We start from the raw sequence: 6,848 nt of genomic DNA, 5'->3' as shown, positions 1-6,848 counted from the left end.
TTTGTTTTTAGCATTTTTTAATTGAAATTCTCAAAGTCTTTCACATACGATTTCAATGTGATCTTGCCAATTAAGTCGATTATTAATTAGTAGTCCTAAATAGGTTTGCGTTCTTACCAGCTCTAGATATGCACAGGTACACTGTGTCATTGGGATTTGTATGGTTCCTTTATGAAGGCATTTGTATGCACGAGTATCGTAGGTATAATGTTGCTCCTATTTTGGCTGGTACCAATATATATTATCTTGACTTAATTAGTATTAATAGCTAATCCATTTTCGTGAAACCATCGTTTCGTCTGTATATTGATATATTTCGCAACGTTTAACGATGTTCACGAGACTATTAACATACTTAATATAATGCAACGGTCCCATTACAGAGCCTTGCGCTGTACCTACGGAAATATTAATGTAGTTGTTCATGGCCTTTCCTACTTTAACTGTGTATTTTCTATCTGTAGTCTCTACTCCAAGTCAGTAATGGTTTTCTAATGACGATATCATTTAGGCCATCTATAATTATCATCAGATAGGGTGTCAGAAGCCTTGTTTATATAGTCGATGAAGATGGCTAGTATATTGCTCCTGTTACAATTAACCGCCACTTTCCTACTAAACGGTGTTTTATATCGATACTAATCAAAATTTTTCAGAATGACATCATCAATTGACTTCCTGATTCTATCTGTCAGTCTATTTAAAAGTTGCCAAAGAGCTCTTAGGCTATTTCGATGTTTGTTATTGAAATTAAGAACTTCAGTATTCAACGATTGATTTTTACGCCTTGGATTATTAAATCCAACGGCGTAAAAGTGCTAAATCTCTTAAAGAGATTAAGCACACCCATTATACGTGACTCTTCATGAAAATTATATTATGTACTAGCTGTGCCCTTGAAATGGCTGTGGAATTTAACAAAAAAGTTACTGTTGAGATCGTAGAGTTATAAAATAAATAAATTTCTAAAATAAAAGTAGCCTATGTTACTCCTTCTACATCAGCTAACTGCCAGTGAAAATCCCGTCAAAATCGGTCTAGCCGTTTCAGAGATTAGCCGGGATAAATAGACAGACAGACAGATAGACAGACAGACAGATAGACAGACAGACAGATAGACAGACAGACAGATAGACAGACAGACAGATAGACAGACAGACAAAAATTGTAAAAAATGTTATTTTGGTATATTTACTGTTGATACTCAACGTGCAATGGAACGCTATGCTTGGGGTCTCTCTCAAAGATAGGATTAGAAAAGAGACTATCCACGAGAGAACGATATTAATCGACATAGCCCACAGAATTAGCAAGTTGAAGTGGCAGAGTGGGCTGGCCATCTGTGTCGCAGGACCGATGGTCTTTGGAACAGACGGGTCCTCGAGTGGAGACCGTGACTTGGCAAACGCAGTGTGGGACGTCCTCTGGCCCGTTGGACCGACGATATACCTAAGATTGTCGATGTAGGCTGGATGAGGATTGCGCAAAACCGGGATGTGAATAGGCTGAGCTGACTGACTGACTGACCGTTGATACGTCCATATGCATTTAGTAAAACTGTGAAAATTTTGTTTTTTTTTTTTTTTTAAATTCTACCGCGACTAGAAATTTGGTTTTAATTTTTACAAATTAAGGTATTTTAGTGTACTTTTTTTTTATTTGACTCGGGAATACTTTTACTATCTAATGAAATTCCTATTTCAGGCATCATTTATTGTAAACGTATAAAAATTAGCGTTAGAAGTTATTTTTATTCGTTACTTTTTGTTAAGATTTAACCATTGATTGTGAAAAAAAATGTACTGCACTAGAATTTCCCAGTATTTAAAAAAAAATGCTTAGTTTGTGTAGTTTCTAAAAAGGCATAACAATTAGCGCTTGACAAGCAAAATTGCTTTGTAGGAGCAAAAGAACTTATTACGGTCGCGGTTGGTACGCGGTACCCGAAGCTTGTTGTCTCGCAGTACTTGCTTGACATGTTGAAGTTCGGTCTCCAGGTGTCGCTCATCGCAGATCCCTTGTGCTCTCTGAAACAAAGATTTACCCACGGTAGCTAACTGTGTTGGATGATGAGTTACCGCGTCCTCATCACAGTGAACGTGTGAAACCAGCCACCGTCGAACGAGTACTTGCTGTGCTACCTTTTATGAAAGGGGTCACTGACAAGATTGGCTTCATCTTAAAGCGAGCTTCTATAAAAACTTTTTTCAAGCCGCCAAAAACGATAAGTCAATTTTTACCATCTGTCAAGTGTCATATACCCTTACAAGATGCAGGAGTATACAAGCTGGATTGTGACTGTGGTCTCTCTTATATAGGACAAACAAAACGATCGATCAAAACTCGCGTTAAGGAACATATAGCTGACTTAAAACATCGTCGCTATACTAAGTCCGCAATCTGTGAACACAGTCTAGACACAGCTAGCCATTATATTAGATTCGATAAACCACAGATCCTCGCAAAAGAACACCGATTCCAACCAAGGATGATCCGTGAGGCTATTGAAATTAAAAAACATCCAAATTTCAATAGAGAAGATGGCTGGCAATTACCACCTGCTTGGGACCCCATTATTAATATAATTAAATGAAAAACCAAGCATAATTCACCACAGATTAAAGACTCAATTAGCACATTCTGCGTGGATAGGACTATATAAGATTTTGATGTATGTCGGGTAGTTTTGAATAACTTTGTAACGTTGGGACGTCTGACACCTCAGTCCTCCCGTGACCATGGTTGCTGTAAAGTATCTGAAACGTCGGGAATCAAAAGTTAATAATAAACCGCGATAAAATCCGAAAAAAGTTGTTTCATTAAATGAGTAAAATTCGCGTAAACATTAGAAAAAAAAAATGCATTTATTTCATTAAACTAAATGTTCAAAATGTCCTCCATTGGCAGCAATGCAGGCTCCGCATCGCCTTATAAATGATCTTTTGACACGGCGTGCATATCCTGATATTTAATTTCACGAGCGGCTAATTGCACACGTGTGCGCATTTCTTCGATTGTCGACACTGCTTTGTTATAAACTTTTTCTTTATGCGTCCCCAATAAAAAAACTTCAGGGGTCAGGCGATCGTGATAGCCATAAAATTGGACCCAAGCGCCCAATCCACCTATCACACGCACGTATCAGTTTCGGGTTTTCAAGTTACCAACTGTGTAAATTATGCAGACACAATTTATAATTAAATGTCCCACCTCCACCCTCTATCCACCATTAAACATCATACAATTAATTTGAACAAAATATCGCATGACTCATAATGCGAAACATTTTAGAGAATGCCACCGAAAAAAATTGTTTCCCTCTTCTTAACTATTTTTGTTATTTTACACTTTTTGATTTACGGAACCAGGATAGATTGTATAATATCATTGTGCAAATAAATTAATGGAGAATAATCCTGTAATCATCACAAATTGATTTATAGGACTAAGTAAAAACGTACATTATTGAACAAGAGAAGAAGCTTCTAAGTTAATAGTTTCCTGACATAATAAAAAATAGCTTATTTCTACAAGCGGTTCTCGCGCTATTTTGTCATCATCCGTACTAGTGATGTTATACAAACATTTGACTAAGTCATTTCGCCTGTTCGCGTCCACTTAGTGCAGTTGGCAAGTTTGAAGAAGATAATTGTGTTTGCTCGCAAACGAAAAAAAACCAACTTCAATTACATCGACGAGTAATACAACGTAGATCGACGAAAAAAATAGTCAAGTAACTACGCGTTATCAAAGATTACTCAAAAAGTAGTTATCAGATCTCAATAAAATTTATATGTGACCACATGACAAACATCAGCTTTCGATTAAATTAAAAATTATTAAAATTAACCCAGTAAAAAAACATTGCAGATTTTCAAGAGTTTCCCTCGATTTCTCTAGGATCCCATCATCAGATCCTAGTTTCCTTATCATGGTACTAAACTAAGGATATCTGCTTTCCAACAAAAGAAGAATTATCAAAATCGGTACACCCAGTAAAAAGTTATTGCGGATTTTCAAGAGTTTCCCTCGATTTCTATGGGATCCCATCATCAGATCCTAGTTTCCTTATCATGGCACTAAACTAGGGATATCTCCTTTCCGACAAAAAAATAATTATCAAAATCTGTTAATCCAGTAGAAAGTTATGCGGCATAATACAACGTAGGTCGACGAAAAAAGCGTCAAGAAAAAACGCATTATTAGATATAACTCGAAAAGAAGTTGTTAGATCTCAAATAAATTTAAATGGGACCAATTGACACACACCACCTTTCGATTAAAAAAAAAATTGTCGAAATCGGGTCCACCCGGTCAAAAGTTCTGATGTTAACATACATAAAAAAAAATACAGTCGAATTGAGAACCTCCTCCTTTTTTGGAAGTCGGTTAAAAATAAAAATGTCCCAGCACTAATTTCTATGAAAAATTTATTAACTGTGTTCATTATATAGTCTATTTAAAGATTAATTTTCAGTTTTGTTCGAAACATCTTGTTATTATTTATTTTAAAGACAAACTTCAGAATTAGGCGATTACCCACTTTGCGTCCATAAAATCCAATTTGCGTCCACCCGCTGGACCACTTGGCGTCCACCAGCTTAGAAAAGGAATTAAGAGGTGATATTTTCATGATAATGTAAAGAGAAATTGGATTTTAATAATTTATTTATTGAAGAATTATAATTATTTAAAAATCAACATATTAAATTAATAAAGCACTATAAAGAAAAGAAAAACACCTATTTATTCTTCTATACATTGAGAGAACGTAAAATTAATAAACAAATTAGGTACCTATGTAGTAAGTAAATGGTAATTCCACCCTTGAAATTCAACAATAATCTGTTCTGTGAATTTTAACCTAAAATCAGAAGGAATGTAAGTAAGCTAAAGATCAGCCTTGATTAATCTAATACTATTTTGATATATTTATTTTGATATAAGTACCGTGTCTAAATCCATATGCATTTAGTAAAAAGCTGTTAATTTGATATTACAAACATACACTCCAATTTTATTCATTTGTGAAGATAAGTTTTTGAACCCTCTTGGTGCAGAACACCCACTGATTTTGTCCAATATTGTGGTCTTCGGAATAGCATATTTTTTTGCGTAAGTGCTTGTCTTACCGATTTCTGCTTCTCTCGAATGTCATGCAACGCCTACCTTAAATCTTCTTCTGTGTGTTCTTTTTTCCTTCTTCTTTCTTATCTGCAAAGAATTCATCTTAAACAGAAAAAAAATGAGAAAGAAATTACTCATTTCATTCAAATTAGAATCTTATACTATTAAACGAGCAATTCTTGTTTATATATATAATCTGAATCTTGGAAACGGCTCCAACGATTTTCATAAAATTTAGTATATAGGAGGTTTCGGGGGAGATAAATCCATCTAGCTAGGATTCATTTTCAGAAAATGTCGTTTTATCTCTGTTTTTAGGGGGTGAAAAAAATATCGTTAGAATACGAAGGTAAATTTCGAAGCTGTCAATAAAGTCGTAAGAGGTCGGTAGGAAATCGGCCGGTCGGGATCAACCGAGAAGATCATGGTTCAAATCCCTATGTCCCTGATCAAGTGTTTTTTCCTTTTTTTTCTAATTTCACTCGTTATTTTTTAATTAAATTGGCAGTTCTTATTATTTATTAATATGTCAGTAAAATCGAAAAATATTATTCATATTTTATCATTATTATTTTTTAATTCTTTTTTATTTTTAATTTCCCATATTTATTTAGATTTTTTATTGTTGTCGGTAAAAGAAATATAATTCATATTTTATAAATATGTTATTCGTATTTAAATAGGATTTCCAAAAAACACGATTTGTTAGAGCGCCTATCAGTTTTTGAGAAGCAATTACTCTCAATCTTGTAATTGTCTAATTTGTATCAATTTTAAATTTACAGTTATTTTTAATTTATACATTGCCTTTTTTACACATCGTGCGTTAATTTATTATTAACAATTGTGTTTGCAGGCAAACGAAAAAAAAAATCGGCTTCAATTACATCGACAAGTAATACAATGTAGGTACACGAAAAAATAGTCAAAAAATACGCATTATCAAAGATTACTCCAAAAGTTGTAATCAGGTCTCGATGAAATATGACCACATGATAAACATCGGCTTTCGGTTAAGTTAAAAATCATCAAAATCTGTACACCCAGTAAAAAGTTATGCGGATTTTCGAGAGTTTCCCTCGATTTCTCTAGGACCCCATCATCAGATCCTGGTTTCCTTATCATGGTAGCACACCAGGGATATCTACTTTCCAACAAAAAAAATTAACAAAATCTTTTCATGAACGACGAAATTATCCTCGAACATACATTATATATATATATATATAAGTTATCACTCTCTTCTTCTATCCAACCTTTAGGAAGTTTATTAAAAATTTTTATTGATTGGTTAAACTTTACTTTTAGCCTGGTACTTGGTTGTATTAGTTTATTTCGTAATGAGTATTTATTCTGTATTTCTTCACATTTTGTATAAAAGTGCTCATATTTACGGACAAATTTGCATATTTCTAAAACGTACAGTCCAGTTAAAGTGAGTATTCTGTATTTACAAAGCTGAATTGTACTCTAATGTATCGGAATAAGAACGAAATTCCTTTCAATGTCCAGAGCATTTCACTTTGCCGTATAATATATTAGTCCCATGTATACTTCACTATATCCATTTAATTTTCATTTTTCTTTTTCTGTATTCCGATTCTGTATGGTGGTATATGTGGTGTTGGTGCGACCGTGTTGTCACCCGACGGCTCAAGCGGAAGGTCGGCGCTGACAGCTCTGCTAGCATATGCCGAGCTTGAGACCGGGTTTGCGATATC

The sequence above is a fragment of the Melitaea cinxia genome, chromosome 15 (assembly GCF_905220565.1).
Source record: "Melitaea cinxia chromosome 15, ilMelCinx1.1, whole genome shotgun sequence".
Classification (NCBI taxonomy): domain Eukaryota; kingdom Metazoa; phylum Arthropoda; class Insecta; order Lepidoptera; family Nymphalidae; genus Melitaea; species Melitaea cinxia.
Note: the sequence above shows the minus strand (reverse complement) of the source record.